The sequence below is a fragment of the Rhipicephalus microplus genome, chromosome 3, assembly GCF_043290135.1.
Source record: "Rhipicephalus microplus isolate Deutch F79 chromosome 3, USDA_Rmic, whole genome shotgun sequence".
Taxonomy (NCBI): Eukaryota; Metazoa; Arthropoda; class Arachnida; order Ixodida; family Ixodidae; genus Rhipicephalus; species Rhipicephalus microplus.
In genome coordinates, this window is record NC_134702.1 from 63,144,607 (window position 1) to 63,164,373 (window position 19,767).

Here is a 19,767-nt window from a genome sequence, read left to right on the forward strand (position 1 = left end):
ATTGCGCCGCACTGGCTGCTTCAATTCGTAAAAAAAAAAAAAGCTGGAGGAGAGAGTGTTAGACCCGTGCACTTTTTTAAGCAACGTTCACTTGATTCCATCTATCTGCTGCGGCACTAGTTCTCGAAATATTATCGATAGATGTGCTTTTATGACATGGACGTTGCTCATAAAGTTTAACAAGAAATATTGAGCGGTTTGCTGTTGCGTCCTCCGTCGGTGTTCTGGTGTTCTAGTTCTGAACTGTTACTGTATAGGGAATACAACATTTGAAGCCCGTGTGCTCAGGTTTGGGAAATTCACTGAATTTTTTTAAGTGACATCATAGACTAATAAATTAAACGGGGAAATCGGGGGCGATGTATGCGGTACGACAACCTTTTGAAAACCTTTAGTTAGTCCGGGGACATTGCGTTTTAGATCACCAAGTTACCGGCTGTATTCCTATAAAAGTGAACGACCGCCATTACAGGTTAAACTTCACTAGACAAACACAAGGCAACCTCTGCATTGTGAGCAATCACCTTTGAATTCCGGTACGGTAACACAGTAACGCAAACAGTACGGCGCTGCCATTCACGTTACTTGTCTATATAGGCACTCTCGAAAACACCCTGGAAACTCCCCAGTTTCCATGGCGGACATCTCGTGCTCCGCATTTCTGCACGACCTATAATGCGCCCGATGACCTGCGATTGTCATTGAACAAAATGGCCAAAGAGCAAGAGAGACAAGAGGCGACTGTTTTTTGATCCGCGATTGTGCACAGCTGCGCGTTGTGTGACCGCAAGCATGGCATCTGTTGCTGCGACTGTCGGCGCGCATGCGAGGCTGTCACTTGTGCTTGATGGAAAAGAAATTGTTAGACGTGTGACCGGACCAGGTCCTGCCGAGTTGTTTTTTTTTTCGTTGTTCTTTCATCGCTACACTCATTCGTCTTTGGAATGTTCCATCACCTTTGCGTTTGGTCACGTGCACATGTGCAGTCCGTGCCGCCCACCTTTCATTTTTTTTTAATTATCACTATGGAAGTTTGCCGAGCTGAACGCACCGTGTGTTTCGTTGACAGAGTACGTAGCGCTTTGTCTTAATGGGACATCACGATTGCTTCCGTTTGTCTGGTTGGGGTGAGTGAATTTCACCATCTTTGGCGTAGACGTGCCCGTTTCCGAACCAGAGCCAATTCCTGTGTGTCTTTCGCCTGAACTGTTAGTCACGTTTTTGGTGCGCTGCTTCGGGGGAAACAAGAACATAACGAAATTATTTATTCATAATTATCTTGAAACTAAGAAAAACTTCTTCTTAGGAGTATACCTCTGCGACATTTTTCAGCACTTCCACGAAAACGAAATTCTACTTGTGACAACCACACTTCAGGGAAGAAGGAATATTACTTCGAAAAGTACATGCGTTCTTTTCACTCTTAAGCACCACCGCGGTGGTCTGTGGCTAAGGTACTCGGCTGCTGACCCGCAGGTCGCGGGATTGAATCTCGGCTGCGGCTGCTGCATTTTCGATGGAGGCGAAAATGTTGAGGCCAGTGTGCTCAGATTTAAGTGCACGGAAAGAACATCAGGTGGTCGAAATTTCTGGAGCCCTCTAATACGACGTCTCTCACAATCTTATGGTGGTTTTGGGACGTTAAACCTCGCATATCAATCAATCTTTTCATTTTTAAAACGGCTCATGACGTCACTCTGTTTAACCGCTGGAGGCACAATAAAAGCCACTGACCTGTTAAAGTCGCTGCTTCGTATTCTGTCGGTTCGAATTCGTGTTTACAATACATTTCAAAGCCACGTATTCCTGCTAATATTAGGGATAGGCTTAACACACGGTTCCTGGTTACAATCCTCGGTTGCTGCATACAATCGCATTTTGTTGGAGGCGGAACGCGCGAAGTGTGCGTTTAGCTACACAATAGCTGCACATAGCGAGGTATATATAGGTTCATGGCTAATCATAAATGCTTCCCTACCGTGGCGTGCGTTGTAAGACTCGTCAGTTGAAAAACTGCAGAGCTTGGTTATTTTCCTGGAGCGGAAAGCATTGAGAACATCCGCTATGAAAATCGCAGCTTTGAACGCCAGCCACTGGCCGGGAACGGAAAGAAAAAATCACAGCATATCCACGGAGTGAATGGTATTGAGTGGGGCTAAGTCTGTCTGTCTGTCTGTGTCTGTCTGTCTGTCTGTCTGTCTGTCTGTCTGTCTGTCTGTCTGTCTGTCTGTCTGTCTGTCTGTCTGTCTGTCTGTCTGTCTGTCTGTCTGTCTGTCCACCCGTCCTCTCTTATCACACTGGAGCACGCATTGAACGGACGGACGGATGGACGCTTCGCCCAACTCGTCATGCACTCCGTGGATATGCTGTGAATTTCTTACCGTAACAGCGCCATCTATCTTCTTAAATTGTCAGCTATACAAAAACCATTAATGCTGTCAGGCCATATTTCCAAGGACATAGACACGCAATGCCATCTAGTGAGCAATTCATAACCTAGGGCTGGCATACTGCGTTCTAACGAAGGATGGACCGACCCACAACCTAAGGAGCTTCGTCCTTAAAAACAACAGTTGCCGCATCGTGAACGGGGAGCGGGAATTCTGCGACCTTCCGTAATAACATTGAAAAGGGACGGCGCTACATGAAAATAATTTGTCGACATTTACAACCGGCATATCGCGAGAAAGTGCCTTAGTTTTCTCGTGCGACATACCGCTTCCCGATTACTTCTGCGCACTGCAACATGTACGCCTCGGAAGGTTGCATGCAGCCCATGAGTCTCTTCGCGATCGGGGCTCCTTCGTGGAATTTCACTCTCGTAATCGAGACCTTGTCGACCGCCGTAGGCCGTGTTCCGAGCAATGCAGTGAAAGAGAGGGACTGAGTTATGAAAAAAAAAAGTGTCACTCAAGGGCGAAGGGACGGTATTCGTTATCGAGATAACGAACTCGCGTTCCGCGAAAATTTCGCGCGAGTAAGCGCGCGCGGGCGTTTGTATCAGTAGTAGTGTGACCACCGCTTATCGCCGTGAAGTGCTCGCTCCGGGAACGTCAAAAAGCTGCGCCGTTTCTTTTTTTTTTTCTTATCTTGTACCACTCCTCTCTACTCTGCTTCGTCGTGCACGCTTTCATTCTTTCAGCGTCTCGAGATAAGATGAGACCGACTTTCCACTCTCCCCGTCGCCAGGGTTGGAAGGGTGTTTCGAAATCCTTGAAATAGTTACGACAGCAGTCGCCCTTGTAGCAGTTTCTTTTTTTTTTTTTCCTCTCGAAGCAGGAACGAGCACCACCCTCTCAGAGGTTCGAGGTTCGCACGCGCTTCGTTGAGCGGAGAAGACCTTGCGGAGTATCGTTTGCATAAATGCGTTTACTGGTGGGGCCCTCGTGGCTGCCGATCGGTTTGTGGCGGCCTGTCTTCTTGGGAGGCTTTCAATTGTCGCCGCCGTCTCGGCCTTGTGACCCGGTATTTTGCTCCCATGCGACGACAAGTCAAGGACTCGCGCGTCTGTGTAAGGAGAGCGGCCCCCCGAAGCCAGTGGCCGGACGTGGTGGAACGACGACGTCGTTGACGCGGAAGACGAAACAACGGACGCCGATTGCTTCCTCCTCTCTTCGGCGACTTCGAGGCGTTGGGAAAACCTAAGCGGCGCTCGTTTGTACTTGTTGGTGAGCTCTTAAACAAATCAATTTGGCACACCCCCTCCTTTGCCACTCCGCCGTTTCGCTTCCTTATTACCGATGCAAGGATATTGTTGGTATTTGCAGGAAGTCGTACATGCATGCAATTACCATTACGAGCGTATCGTCTCGCCGATTATTATTGGGGAGCACGTCTTTATACTGGCTTGTTTCAGAGATGATGTATGGATTTCAAGTGACAACGCCGTGCTTTACTCGCAAAAAAAGAACGTGATGTAGTGTTTTCTTTTTGTTTTGTTTTTTGTAGCGATTTGTCTGAGCAATCAATCATTCGTGATGATGGCGTCATGTAGCTCCAAGTATGGGCACTAAAGTTAACGTTGGCTCTTACGTGAGTGTCCGAGTCAGAATTGTAAAGATATGACGCGGACCGTAGACCCTAACGATTAAACGATTATTACTTACTCGAATACTGTGCACACCAAAATAGCTGGTGCGAACTTCGGCGCGCAGTGTTTCCAAAGCTATAGGGTCGTAGTGTGCTCGTAGTTACAGAACGGAGGGGAACTACAGAGCCTAAAATTTAAGAAGAAATTTTGTGGGTGAAAAGGCGAGTGAGGGAGTAAAATATGAATGCAGATATTCTGTATTCCTGTGTTGGATAAGTTACAAATATTTACCTGGATATAATTTATTTGGGCATAACGCGTATGCAGGGCATCACCGCGAGATAATGCAAAAGGGGGACCTAGACATCCTGAACAAGCCCTAGCCCCGCTGGGGCAACAGGAGCAACGGATTCGAAATATAGAAATCCACTTTGAATGAGATGAATAATGTAGTACTATATCATAACTAATTACAGTATTAACAATATGCTCCAAAAATGGTCGAAGTAATGACCTAAGAGCATAGTCACAAGTGCAGTGGGAGCACAAAATCACAATCAGTGATGAAATAACTAGCGATATACGAAGAACACTTCGCAACATCTCAATGGAACCAAACATTATCATTGCTGAAGTCACACTTACATGAACATTTTTACCTGCGGTGGCTGCATTTTCAATGGTTGCGGAAATGCTGTAGGCCCGTGTGCTCAGATTTGGGGGCACGTTAAAGAACACCAGGTGGTCAAAATTTCCGAAGCCCTTCACTACGGCGTCTCTCATAATCATATGGTGGTTTTGGGACGTTAAACCCCACAAATCAATCAATATTTTTAGAACACATCCGAATCCAGAGAGAAAAAACACCATGCTAATTATTATTTTTTAAATTCACGAACTGCTTTACAATTTTTGGCTACAGTTAAGCGATGCTAGCGTACATGTTGCATAAACACAGTTTCATACTCGATGCTTTGCATGCCATAATTTGACCACGGTTTTTTCACTACTGCTGATGTGACCATTAAATTGTATTCTGCTTCACTCGAGCACTGAAGTGCCCATATGAATGGCTGCTTAATTGTTCGAGTGAGTGAGCTAGCACTTTATTTCAAAACTGAGTACTTTTGGTGGTCTGCATTTGGGATAAGTGGTGACAAGCCCCTGGGCCTGGACGGAATCTCAAGCTTACTTTGATAACCCTGCCCTGTAGGGTAGGGTCGGAGCTGCGCAGTGTAGTCTTGAAACTGCTCAGTATTATTAACCAACCGATTCTTACGAGATGCTGCTTAACACGACCATATAATGTGAAACAATTGTGCTCTTTTTTAACTCGGCTTGCATGTGTTTCAGTATTAGTCTTCGAGTAGATGAAGTTTTCGAACTTGCTCTCCCCCCGTGGAATTTTTTTTTCTATCAGCGTGACACATTCACCACATCACGAAGGCCACACTTCAGGATCCACTTTTCTTCTCTTCAATTTGTTCGCGGAATCCGCCTGTAGAATCATGCCGATATCACACCAAGCTGCGAATCGGCCTAACATGATAGTTATGTGTGGGGTTTTACGTCCAACTGATTGATATGTTAGGTTTAACATCCCAAAATCGCCGTATCATTATGAGAGACGCCGTAGTGAAGGGCTCCGGAAATTCCGACCACCTGGAGATATTACGTCCCAAAACCACGATATGATTGTGAGGGATGCCGTATGGTTCAGGGCCCCTGAAGTTTTGACAAATCTGGTGTTCTTGAACGTGCACTTACGTTGCGCAGCAGACTGGTCTTTTGCCATTAGGCCTCCGTCGAAATGTGACCGCCGCTGCCGGGATCGATCCTGCGACCTTGGCGTCAGCAGCCGAGCACCCTTGCCTTTGATCCACAGGGGCGCACAACGAATAGCCGGTGGAACCTCTGAAGTAGGAACTGTGAATAACGCAAGGATATCTTCCACAATTACACTTTCAAGTGACACAGAAGTCTTCAATCGAGGTTGTGTTCTAGCAACAGCGGGACAACTTCAGGAAGAGACAAAAAGGACAGGAAAGAGCGCTCTTTCCTGTCTTTTTCGTCTCTTCCTGAAGTTGTCGCGATGTTACTAGTGCACAATCATGATGAACCAGCTCGCCCAAAATAAAGTCTTGTTTCTTCGATCGAGTAACAAAGACTTCAATTTATTTTCATGTGATGCGATAAGAAAAAAAAAAGCGTGTTGTCGAGTTAAAAGGGCAGCGCCACGGAGGCAATCGTTGCTGGGAACGTGGTATAAGTCGGCGAATCGCGGCACGTAATGCGTACCTCGTTGACAATAAGACGGGCTTTTGCCCTCCGTTCCGCCACACTGCTTCCTCGCTTACTTTTTGGCAGCTGCATAATCAGAGGACGTGACGTAATTATTTCCTGCTGCAGTTACTGACGAATGTTTGCTAGCAACTACTGTGAAATCGCACGTCTTGCTTGCACAAGCGGAAGCAATCGCTGAGTGGGTTGTGAGTCATGCGACGAGAATTGGTCGCTGTATATCCGCGCAGGTTCGTTGACCTCGTTACTGGATTTAAAGAACGCGGTATACAGCCTAATCTTTTAGCGTTTTGTGTGCTTTGGCTTTCGCTGCTCAGTTTGCCTTACAAAACGGTTGTTGTACTTTCCTTACTGAGATGTAGGCTGACACTCCAAACGAATATATCACAGCGGAATGTGTGGTGTTCTTTGGAAGCCTGGTATCCCTTAGGACTCCATGACAGGTTGACACCTTTAAGCAATTGAATATATGTAGGTAAGTTACTCCAGACTACCTTGGGCAGATAAATGTGACTCACTGCAGTGGTTTCGCGATTCGAAAAAAAAAATGTTCCAATATTATATACGCCACCTTTCCTCTCTAATGTTATTCTACTTGAGCGCGCCAAAACACGGCAACTCGGCCTTCCGCAAAATACTGATGTGAATATGCGTATAAATTGTGTATAGCGAACATCTCATGGTACACGATCGTGTGTTGATCCCTTCACGTTCTCATAACCAACATGACCAAAAACTGGAGTTCTTGGCATACAGTTAGTCAAGCTTGGGCGCTAAAGGCCAATGCAAATGCTGTTCAATCCAAAGCGAAAGCTGTCGGTGGTTGCTCAAAGTTGTATACCTACACCAGTGCGCTTCTCGAAGGTATGCAGTGTATATTGATTTGAATACACTACGCAAGCGTAAAGGTATAGATTTCGGATTTCCGATAGTAAGCGAACTTTTTGATCGCAATGCGAAATCGGCAATACAAGCCGTCGGCGTTATGATTATTTGCCCTTTTGGAACTGCTGAGCGCGAACCGTTATAGGAGAAACTGATAGATCTGGGTACACGAAGGCTGTTATGCTCTTGAAAAAAAAAAAAAGGCGTCAACTGCGCGCGTTAGTCACTGCTTGTCACCTTTTCTTAGACAAGAACCGCTTATGGAAGGGTAGATACTCAGGATAAGGTTAAAAGAAAAAAGCGGAAAGAGCATTTTCTGAACACGGTGACATAGCACCTTCATTACCAACGCCACAACTTGAGTGTTCTTTTTTCCGAAAATTTTCCGTTGACGTTACAGCCTTGTACGGGTGAAAGGTTTCGACGCTATTTTAATGCGTTCAACGACCGATTTCCTCGCGCGAAGCATCAATACCCTTGGGCCCGACCTTTGCGATAAAACGAAAAAAAAAAACATATAACGTCCTTTCGCCCTCTATACGGACGCCGGTGAACGACTTCACTAGCGCGGAGCTGCTAGGATACTTATCGAAATGACCTTTTTCCGTTCCATCTGTGGCAGAACTGAGTGCGCGATCGTATACGTACGTAGAACACAGTAAATTTACCGCTCAGCTTTCAGAGTTGTTTGTTTGTTTGTTTGTCACATTTTTCTGCTCTCTCAAGCTACCCGGTTCGGCTCGTAAATGTCAATATTACCATTAAACGACTGTTTATGTATATCGCACAGCTGACGCAGCTGGATTTCGATGACTGAATTCGGGTCCGCAATGTTTGGAATCGTAAGAATGTCGAGATGGCCGCTTAAAGACTGGCCCAGTTGTATTTTCCACGCATGGGAAATGAAAGCCGCTGCACGAAACAAGGAAAGCGTGATTGCAAAGTTGAGAAAATGCCGGGATCCTATAGCGCCATTTTTTGTGGATATTCAGAAGTACCGGCTGTATTACAAGCTCCTATTGCCGATGTCTGTCTGGATAAGTGGTAACGTAATATATATGCGACGTGGTCTATAACGTATGGCGAATACTTAAGTGAATCGTACTGAAGTTAGCCCTTTGCCTTGTCGAATCTACATGTCGATTCTTGTTTTGGTCTAAAGACATACATCAAATGATCCTACACATAAATGACTGCATTCTTGATGTGCAATTACTACAGACGCACCATATAAATGAAAATGTTAATTAATTATGATTCATGCACCTACCGCAATTGGCGTAGGGGTTGGAAAGGTCGAAATGATAAGAGAAACACTTATCTTCGCAATGTTGCGCATGCGCAGATAGGTATTTGTAACGTCTTTAGTTTTTCCGCCGCTGTGCGTCTTCTCATTGCGTCTGTGTTGTGCCAAAATTAGTTCGCTTTCGCTCTTAACTTGATTACGCAGACGGAGCAGATATCCAGCACGTCGCGCTTTAGTATCGATCTACTCTTAGTTTGCAGCACATGCGCTGATGTTCCTAATTAGTCAACCAGGCAAATGTTAGCTCATTACTAACCCTCATGATCGATAGTCGCGCACTACCTTGGTGACAGTTGCTGCTGCTAGTCACGAAAAAGAGTAATCTTTATTTTTGTTACATTTAACAACGCGAGACCTTCAACACTGCGACGCTCAGTATTTATGGCCCATTAGCTCAAAAACTCGCTTTGAAATCTCTTGCGTCACATTCCTCTTCAGAATGGGGTGTACTTTTGCGCAGCCCATGTGGAAACATTGAACACATCTTTCGATGCTGTCATGGCGAAGCATAGCCAATATAATTTCAACAGTAATGAAAACAGCCCATCGCCGGTGAGTTCGCCATATATAGCGCCAAACTTCCTCCCCCGCTTTTACGCAGTGGGAGGAATCGAATATACGATAGCACTGAAGTTCTTTTCAGGCACTGAGGACCCTTACAAGCAGTAAAGTGCTATTCTGGATGTAGTGAAATTTCAAAAATTTATTATTGCAAACTGTGCAACGGACTGTGTATTGAATCTTCATCGGTAGGTGAGGTCATCGGTACGTTTCATGCCTCGCCGACGAATGTATCCAACCAGAGTCGCAAAGTGGGCTGGTTGGTATAGGTCATCATGGGGCATTTCTTTTTTCGAACTCGACACAAAGACAGAGAAGTCAAGAAACGAAGAAGGCGACACGTTGCGCTATACATGTTGTCTTCTTGGTGCCTTAATGGCTCGGTACTTGTGTCGAGTTTGCGCTGCAAAAAAGTGCCCGTCGACGAAAGTCAACATTTATGCAACACAGAACGATTCATAGCAAGGACTACGTGTTAACTAAACAAATCTATGTTACATTGTGATATTCAGCTGTTAGAAAGCTCGTATAGGACACGGAAAAGAGAATGATTGACGTGACGAAGGAAGGAAGGAAACGAGAAGAGAAAAGGCGGAGATATCAACCAGTCTGTTAAGACCGACATGCCGCCCTTATGTGTGGAGAGAGAGGGGATTTTTAAGGATAGAAAAAAAAAAGAGTGGAAGCACGCACACACAGTCAAGCACTTCGCAGTTCCGCCATGAATCTCTATGACCGCCGATGCTAGTGTGCGGTCTTCAGGAATGTCAACACTGCCTTCGGAACGCAAGGAAAAGATCTTAATTTGTCATCGACGGCACTCGTGTTGTTCCAGTCATAGATAATCTCAGCAGACGGGGTCACTGATGGAGCTGCGTTCTTTTCCATCACCTTAAAAATTTATTGGTTTTGTTTTCACGACTCTCTCTCTCGCTGACGTCATGGGTTACGCTGGCGCTCTGCACGTTGTCCGCAAGAGCGTCAAACAACCCGGCCAGTTTGGAAAACACGCACAAGCCTATACGTGAGCATAAAATTACTCTGTAGTTGATGTTTATTTTCTTTGTTTTTTCGTTTATTTATTGATTTTTTTTTATTTCCCAGAAGGTCATGTTCCCCAACCCCACGCATAACGTCCCTCAGTGTAGCTTTTTTTTTTAATGTTCAAGCAAGCAATCGTCGTCTCGCCCATAATCATTGTCGAAGCGAACGCAAAAAAAAAAAAAAGTTGATAATGTACATCGATCACTGGAAAGAGGCGGCGGTGGGGGGTGGAGCAATTGTAAACTATGAGTGGCCATGCACACTGTAATGGGTGTGTTCCTTCGCGAAATAATGCATTTGATGGCCGTGTTGTGCAGAGAGGCCACGACGGACGAACCCTCTAAACAATGCCGAGATGACTCCCCCCCCCGCCCCCAGCGTTCTTGCCTCCTCCATTCTTTTCTCAGAGCGGCGCTTAGTCATTGACCGTACTCGAAGAGGAGACAGCGCATTTTCTCTCATGCAGCCTCTTTCTCTCTCGCCAGAGGCAAAATGCAGATTCGGCCTCGCTCGTGTTCACCCGCGTTTCCCTCCCTGTTCTGGCTATTTGAACAACGCTCGTCGTTTTCGTGAAGGGACCGTATTGACGCCTCTCTGCTGGCCTCACTTCCAAGTGGGCCATGTGTGGTATACTGAAAATCATTATCTCTCTGTTCGGGTCATGAATTATGCATGCCCACCCGTTTAGTGGCCGCTCCTCCTTCCTGACTGACGAATGTGGCTCGCGTGGCCCTAGAATGATCGAGTTTGCTGTACGGTGCGACATATATATATATATATATATATATATATATATATATATATATATATATATATATATATATATATATATATATATATATATATATATATATATATATATATATTTTTTTTCATTTCGCATGCATGTGAATCATAATTATCCTCACGCTTTTGCGTCGAATGGCTAAATTTATGGAAAATCGCGATTCGTTGGTCTTTGTGACCTATACGTTCATATTCATTTTGACATCCGCCGCTGCCATGCGGTGTCGTCAGGTTACAGCTAGCTGCTTGCCTCTATAAAATTGTTCATCTATAGAATAGAAAATTAAGAAGGCTGTTTCTAGGTTCACTTTCTTGTTAACCTTTGATGACTACATTTGCTTTAGCAGCGTGCTATACTTTTACCTATCTGCACGAACATGGTGTCAGAATTTCCATGCTGTGTCGTCATTTAAAAAAAAATTTTTCTTGTGATTTCGGAGGCTATGACATAGCATTCTTTCAGAGGTCATGGCGACGCTGCATTTACTTTTTTTTTCTTCATGTTTTCAAGCACAAAACGAAATGGAAGGGGGGGGGGGAGATAAGTAGAGGTAGATTTGTGGGGTCCCAAAACCACCATATGACTATGAGAGACGCTGTAGTGGAGGGCCACCGGAAATTTCGACCAGCTGGGGTTCCTTAACGTGCACCCAAATACACGGGCCAAGTACACGGGCCTACAACATTTCCGCCTCCATCGGAAATGCATAAGTAGATGTAGGAATGAAATATTTGGTGGTGTGTTCACTGCGTAAAATACAATTCGCGTCAGCATGCGTTACCCCGGAAATGTTGGTAAATTGTCAGGTGTTGCCGGTAGTTGTAAGTCGGCTATTTTTGCGGGCGTTACTTTTGTGTCGCTATGCGTTAGTCTTCTGAATATTCAAGCTGGAAACTGCGGAAGCCTTCAGTTGTAAAAAAAAAACGCATTGTAAAAAAAAAAAGGCGTCCCAGCCGTGACGTGTTGTGTTTATTTGTACTTGTGCATCGTTAGCTTCGCGGCGTGCTTACGTTGGTCTCCTTTTATTCCGCGCCGACATGTGTTCTTTACTTAACTTCGATGGTGTTTGCAGCGTCTGTTTTTCCACCTTTACGTGACATTTGCAACGCGTGGGCACTCGCATTTGCGTTCGCGCGCATCGTACTCTTAAAGTACCCGTCGTATATTATATGCCTGTCAGCCCTCTCGCTCGCGTTTGTGAGCCAAATATCTTACCCTTACGGAAATATATAGCGCAATTTCGGAACAGCGGAAGGGAACGCCATGAGGAATAGACGCCATGTTAGGCCTGTTCTCTGAAAATGTTGGGAAAACGTACATGTAAGTCAATGTGACTTTTTATATAAGTAACATCCAGCAAAAACTTCTGTTGCAGGGTCACATAATCGTGTTCTCGTACGGCGAATGTAAACATGCTTCACCAAAGTCACTATAGTGAAGAAATAAAAGAAAGACAAGCAGTTTTGCGGTACGTTAGTGCAATACAGCAAAAACAAAAATCGCAGCATATCCACAGACCGAACGATGATGGGTGGGGCGAAGCGTCCATCAGTCCGTCCGCGCTTCCGTCCGTGAGTTCTTTCTTGCTTCCGTCCGTTCTCAAAATAAGGCGAAATTCCTACGGCTGAGTCTGAGCAGTTGGACTCTGTGAGCGGACACCCGTATCTGGCGTGGAAAAACGCTCATACAGATCCGCGATAAGAACACCACACGTGCCGCTAGAGCAAAGCAGAAGCGCAAGGTTAATTTTTAGAGTGGCACATTTTTCAGAGAACTTTGCATACAGTTATTTTTCCATTCCACTATCGAATTCCCGCTCTAAGAGTGAGAGTTTGAGTCTTTAGAGGACTCTTGCGTGCGAAGGGATGTATCGATGCATCTATTCGTAACAAAGAATTTTGTGACTGATGTAAGACGGCGTCAGCGAGCGAAGTATACAATAAAGGTACACTAAAGACAACTATTAGATCGAGTGTAAATGTTTAAATAGCGGTCCAGATACCTCGTAGTAATGTTACTTTTGTGCCAAGGAAGGCCTTACTTTGATATAAGATCGCGTTTTAGTGGTACGCATCGGTTTAGCGTGCTTTAACTTATCCGCCTCAAGAAGCCGACCGACTCACGTCGCTGTTGCCGTGCACAACGTTGCCTGGCTTTACTGCGCGGTTGCCGACACTAGTAGCAGTAGACCGAAAGCAGCGGGAGCCACAGCAGCACCAACGACCATTTATCAATTTCCTGTCACTGGCTTCGAGATCGCAGACATGTTTTGATTCAACTGGGCCTCGCTAGATGTCATAACCTGTCTGGTTTAACCACGCTCTAATTAAAATTTTCAACCACTCTCACCATTCTTCATAGCAACGTCCAGCGGTTCTTTTTTTCGTGAATCAAACATAAACGAGCAAGCTGATTTATATTGCGTCTCTTGATGCATGGAATGTTCTTTATTTAGTGCAGCTAGATCGACTATATACTAGTGATTAATTGTAGGCGGTTCGTCTGACGTCGTCAGGATAATTTTGAGAATGTTCTATGACGGCGCATCTACTCTTGTGCATTTACCCTAATTTATTGGTATGTACGGTACCGCTGTTGATAACATTGTCGTTTTAGATGTCATACATTGAGCTTTCACTCTGACGTAAATTGTTATTTGACTTCAATGTCCCTTTAAGTACCATTGTGTGCAACGATAAATATATCGATCAACCCCTTGCGTAACTCGCAAAGCTTGCGCTCGTCATCACACACCGTCTGCATGCACCGTATTGTTAGCCATCCTTGCAGTGGCTAACTCTCATATGTGTTAGAAGAAACGAGCTATACGTCACTACTAAAGCAATTATCGAGGTCGTTCAATAGTTGGGGGATTTGTCTTTCGGCTTTAAGGCATGGAAAGCATGACGTGGACAGAATACAAGGTAGGTAACAGCCGCTTATGCACTGCTATAATTATTCTTTTGTATTGCGAGCTTTTCGCAAATACGTCGCAGTGTTATGTACTCCTTCCTTTATCGTAGTAAAATTACATTCAACGAAGCGTTATGCGTTTGGAAGGGAGGAACGCGTGGAAGGGCACGCGCTGTCGGTTGAAAAAAACTTCGTTTGGCACACGTGCTCTGCAACACAGCTTCGCGATGTTTCGGCACCCATGCAAACATTCCACGTAGTACCTAAAGTTCAAAGCACAGTTTTACCGAACTTCAATATAACGTGAACCCGAGGAGTATTTCTCTCTCTTTCTCTCTCTCTATAATCAGAAGCACGACGACCTTCGTTGTTCTTGGACAGTCTGGTACTTCCGTTGGTGAAGGGGGCATGCTCGATATTTGTGTATTACCTAAATGTGTTAACTGGCAATGCAGCAGAGCGCGAAGAGCCTCATAGCTCTTCTAAAATAATATACTGCGAAATAGTCACTATAGAGCAGTCCGCTATATCTTCGGCTCCAGGAGTTTTGTACGATACCCTCCAGTTCTGTCGCATAAGACCGCACTTTTCGGGCTTCTGTAGTGGCAATTCTTCTGTTCCTTTTGCCCGATTTCCTTCGCGCTCTCTCTTTTTGGTGCAATACACCGCATTCCGACATCGCCGTGAGACATATTACGTTTCGGTTTATGTAGAGCCCGAGGTCGAGGGGCGGCGAGACGAATCGATCTTTCGGGAGAGCCCCACGTGCCGAGAGCGCCCACGCGCTCATTTGGCTGAGTGGAAGGGAAGTGGTGAGAGCAGTCACCGCGGTCAGATTGTTCGCGTCTGCAATGGGTAGCGATGGTGCGCAGCGCGTGCCTGTTTCTTGACGCACGCACTCAATTTTCTCACGGCGTCTTCTTCCGCCGGCGCAGAACCGGAACTGCAGTGTGGCAGCAAGGCAGGCCGCTAGTGCTTTGTTTTCTTTTTTTCTTCTTTTTTATTTAGTATTTAATTTTTAGGTTTTCTAATCATAACGGCGTTCAAACCAATGAACTCCACGTGCGCCACGTGTGTCTCATTTTGTTCGCGGGGGAAAAACTATAATATATATGAGAGAAGGAAGCGGAAAAGGGGGAATCTGAATGCGGAATAAGATCCGGGTGAATGAGTTGACTGGCGGGAGGGCCGAGTTGATCCGGGGAGACCGAGTTGACTGGCGGAACATTGAGAGGCCTTTGTCCTGCAGAGGACGCAGTCAGGCTGATGATGATGATGATGAATGAGTGTAGCTTGGTCTTCCTGCGATTTTCGCCTTTCCCAAACGTAACGAGAGCTTGAAATTAATTCTTTTAGGGCCGAAGCTTCTTATGTCCAAGGGCAGTCGAGCGTTACCCCGGCGTAGCCACCAGTGTACAACATATGTACAGACATACAGACAGACAGACTGACGATTCACGGTTTACCGATAAAAACCCCCGATGCTTCGCCCCACACGTCATATATATATATACATACATATATATATATATATATATATATATATATATATATATATATATATATATATATTTTAATGGAAAGTATGGGGGAAGTTATTAGACTGAATCGTAATGTAAATGTGAAGAAAAGTGTACGAAAAGATAATGTGCCGTGGGCAAGAACCGAACCTGCTACTTCCGCAGGTTCGCTGCCCACTTTTTTTTTTCAAATTTACATTAGAAATCGGTCTTATAACTTGCCATATACTTTCTTTGTCATTATTGTCTGTTAGATTTCATATATATATATATATATATATATATTTATATATATATATATATATATATATAATTTTTTGAGTGCGTGTTTTCCCACGTGTCTTTTCCCTAACAACGATCGGCACCTTTGTGTAACCAAGCGTGGGGGTCGTGAAGCGTTTGAGAATTCTCCGCTGCAGTTGCTGAGGTCTTTGCTACAAAGCAGTACGGACAAAACGCAATAGGACTGCGAAACTATTTTTATCTGTTTTCGTCATTGACAAATCATTTTGAATAAAATAAATCAATAAAAGCTGTACCAGAATCGTGAATCCGTGTGCCCCTCTGATTATATGTTGCGTGCAAATGGTGGGCAGACAGAATATGCTTATCTATGCGCACTGAATTGCGCACTTCGCCCTCCATTGCACTCGCTTCTCATGGGTGCTGTTGAACCTGAGTGGTCTCACCAGCTTAACTTGGGAGCTGCGTTGAGTCCAACGTATAGGCTCATTCTTATTTCTATAGCAGAAATTATCGACTGGTAAAGTGTTACTTCCTTCGAACACCTCCGCACTTGGGCTGTGAAACGCCTTTCGCCGCCATTTCTTTCAGCTTTGCTTTTGAGCACCCGAGATCCTTTCACGCACGTCCAACTCTTTAGGTGCACGACCATTACTGAATTCAGCTCTGTCGGTGCAGAGTCAAGTCGGCCTGGACTCAAACCCGTGTCTTACCCCCGTACTCTAGAACGTTCCTTCACTCAACGCTTCATCTTCACTTGAGAAAGCCGATGAGAGCGCCGTCTCTAGGCAAGTCACTGCATATCGGCGATATTATTCTGCGATTCTTGAGTAGCGCAGCGTCGTTTTCAGCTGAGCAGTGGCGTAGTGGTCGACTCTATCAAGTGAAGGGTGAAAGTCGAGTGAAGGAGCGTTTCTCAATACAGGGGTTAGACGCTTAGCCACAGCAAGGCTGAAGCTGTTCAGGTTCTGCTTCGTATACATGTGTATATATTCGCATCATGCTTCATCTACTAAATACTTGTGGCGGGGGCACCATTCTGCCGGATCTATGTGCGTTTCCCAAATCGGCATTCATTGTCAATCGAGTCCAGCGACGAAGCGTGCGTACTGATGTCGATACATGGCCTTGTGTGAACGCACCTGCTCACGTGCCCGCTAACGACGCGCGATGAGAAGTCGACGGTGGACTTGCACTTCAGCCCACTCGGATGCGGCCACTGACGTCACGCTGCTTTACCTTTTCTCCATGTCTCTCTAAAGCGACAGTGAATGCTAACATTTAGTCTTAAAAACACAAGGTCGTCAAGAGGGCAAAAGATCTTACACGTGCCCTCAAATCGTGGAAAGTTGGGTGCTGCCTGTCGCACATCCGGCCTTCTATTGATTTGTTATTTTCACCTTCGTGGTATAGTTTAACCTCATGCTCACGAAAAAAAAAATAAGAACCAAGGTTTGACACTGTGCAATGCTTGTGTGGGTTTTTGTTTTCCACTTGCGTTATTCATCAGCTATTTATAGCCCAGTGAGGGCGATGGCTTGGTATCTGTAACGCGTTCGAAGTTCGCTCACTGCATTTGTTTGCGAGTATCGCGATGAACGGAAGAGAGCTATTGTTACACGTTTCTGGATGTCTACAGAAGAAAAAAACAATTGCAATCAATCTAGCAGTGGTATGTGGTGAATGAACTCCGGCACAATTTGATCCTTTTTCAAAGCATATTCGCGTGGAGCAAGCGTTCCGAAGATTTTTTCGTTGTATTGATTGTGTTCTCGGTTATGATCACAATCACTTTGTGCTTACTTAGATCAAATGATTACAACCGAGCAAACATTGTCATTTTCATGTCGTCGTGTCGAATTAGTGCGAGGGCTTCAGTGTTATACCACCACTTGTATTTCATCATTGCGCTTTCTATTTTTTTTCCAGCTTACCGAGATGACTGTGACGATAAAATGTTTTAGAATTGATAAATACATATTAAACCTTCCGGTGTTGGTCGCATCAGTATCCCTATCTTACCTTTTCTTCTTCGAAATACGAGGTTCCTAAGTTCGCTATATTGTTAATTTTTGCTGGAACTGCTTATTATTATATCGCCCTTTTTGTTGGACACTTGCCGCTTAAGCTATAGGGACAAAATATCTGCGCACGCATTTTTATGTGATTATGCCATGAAATTACCCTTGAGAATTCATTTCATGTCTGCGAAGAGGGTTGTCAGGTGCATTCGACAGAACGCTGCTTCATGAAGTGAAAACAAGAGACGTTAGGCTGCCTGGGTGAGGCATTCCGTGGCGATTCGCACCGATTCGAATAGCGGGAGACGCCGTAAGATGTGCTGAACCTTTACCTGATGCTTCAGATTATTTTCCTTTGCTTTGTTGCCGTCTCGCACACATTCAGTTTTTGTATTAAGGAGCTCACATTTAGCAATCAACGCCGCCGTCTGTGTGCACGCTATACGACCTTCCCGCGTCATGCAGTGTTTCGTCTTTTTCTCTTCTGGGTTGGGTTTAAGATGTTAACACTCAGTGCCGCCTTAGAGAAACAGGTCGAAGAGGTAAAGTATCGTGGCGTCAGTGGCAGTGTAACCGGGGCGGGGGTGGGGGGGGGTTGAAGCAACGTCGGGTTAAAGTGTAAAACGACTGTCGACTTTCCTGTTGCGCGTCGTTGAGGCACAGGTTCGCAGCTGCCGCGCTTTCCTTCCGTATTCATAACGCCAACCGTCACGTCATCGTGGTGTGCTCACTCGCTATGGGCGCAAAGGCCTGCAGCACACGTGTAAAGCATATTTCGAAGTGGATCTGTCCTCGACCGGTACGAGGTGGCGTAATTTTACGGCGAATGCAACGTGCCTGCAATGCAGCCAAGGGTAATATAGTTGGTCTTTGCTCGTGGTATAGTCTCAAAAGCTCTTGTATAGGCTATATAGCATGAAAATTAGTTTGGAAAATTAGTTTGGACAAGTTCCCGAAGTTTAAACATGCGATCTTTGCTACAATTTTAATTGGTTAAGTACTTTTCTTTGTTCTTTGTTTAATCTGTTTGTTTTTCTTTATTCAACATCGTAGCCGCTCTGGGGTCTTTTTTTCGAACATTTTATGTACCGTAGTTATTTCTCAACTTTCCTTTAATTGTTTAGATGTTTAAAAACAAGTTCGTGTTGTTACGTCGCAACGTACGTTGAACATCGTAGTCTATTCTACAATGTTATCTCCGTCACTTTCTGTGTTTTCTGTTTACTGATAGAGAAAAAAGAAACTTTCTTGATCGAATAGCGGGATGTGTACGCTGGGTGAAATTTAATGCGACATGTGTCCACAACAACATCAAGGTATTCTGATACTCAGTGAACTCAAAGGCTCGTTCACATCAGCGACTACATAGCACCGATCACGCAACCAAGGCAGTTACAAAAGCACTACGCAAATACTCGATTTGGTCGCCAAGCAACTGCTGTGGTGGCCGATGAACTCTTCAGATACCGTCGCTGTTGGAGCAAGCCCCTGATCCAATCAGAGCGCGAGAACAAGTCGGCAGACTATTTTGCGAGGCAGTGCGAGGAGACCTGAATTCTGTGTGTCGACAGGTAGAAATCGCCCGCAAGTGTGAGCATTGGCCGCTTTGAGTTGATTATCGGTTCTCAAGGGAACTCCAAAGTGACCGGTGGTAACGGCAAGCGGTGGTGCTTCAGCCGCGAATCTTCGCCCAAGTGATTGCGCTACCGGTGCAAATAGAAAGTGTGACGGAGCCTTAAATGAGTGTCCGCGACTCGCCATGCGTTGATGACACAGACGCTATTCGACTTTAAAATAATCGAAGCGGTGCCCTTGCATTGTTCCTCGAAGCTTTGTCTCAGTAAAAATAGTGATGTGATGTGATATAGTTCCGTGTATAGATATGCGCGCCGGTATTTACCTTCGTACGTTTCCGTAATGTTGCCGTTTTAGAAACCCTATTGACCGCTCTGTATGCAAGGACGATGTGCTTGGAAGTACAGATGTGCATTAATCAGAGGTCCCCGGGGTCTTCGAACGACCTTCTTAAATATGCGGAGCGTTTAATTTTATGCCCTATACCGTGAACGACGTCACGCGTCATCGTAACCTCCAGCGCCGCGGGGCTCATCTTTCAAACCGCGCACAATATAGCGGAGCTCCCAGGATGCGCTAGG

General features: G+C 45.2%; 1 protein-coding gene across 5 annotated transcripts in view; it reads left to right on the plus strand.

Annotated features, from left to right (window-relative positions):
- The window catches only part of LOC119161180 (uncharacterized), a 386,858-nt gene that overhangs the window by 326,751 nt on the left and 40,340 nt on the right, over positions 1–19,767 (plus strand). Inside the window, exon 1 of one of the 5 annotated variants that reach the window (XM_075889644.1) lies at positions 3,360–3,668. The exons of the other annotated variants lie outside the window; for them this stretch is intronic. The gene's annotated coding sequence lies outside the window, so the exon portion shown is untranslated. Of the gene's footprint in view, positions 1–3,359; positions 3,669–19,767 lie in introns of those variants that run through there. 5 annotated transcript variants of the gene reach the window in all.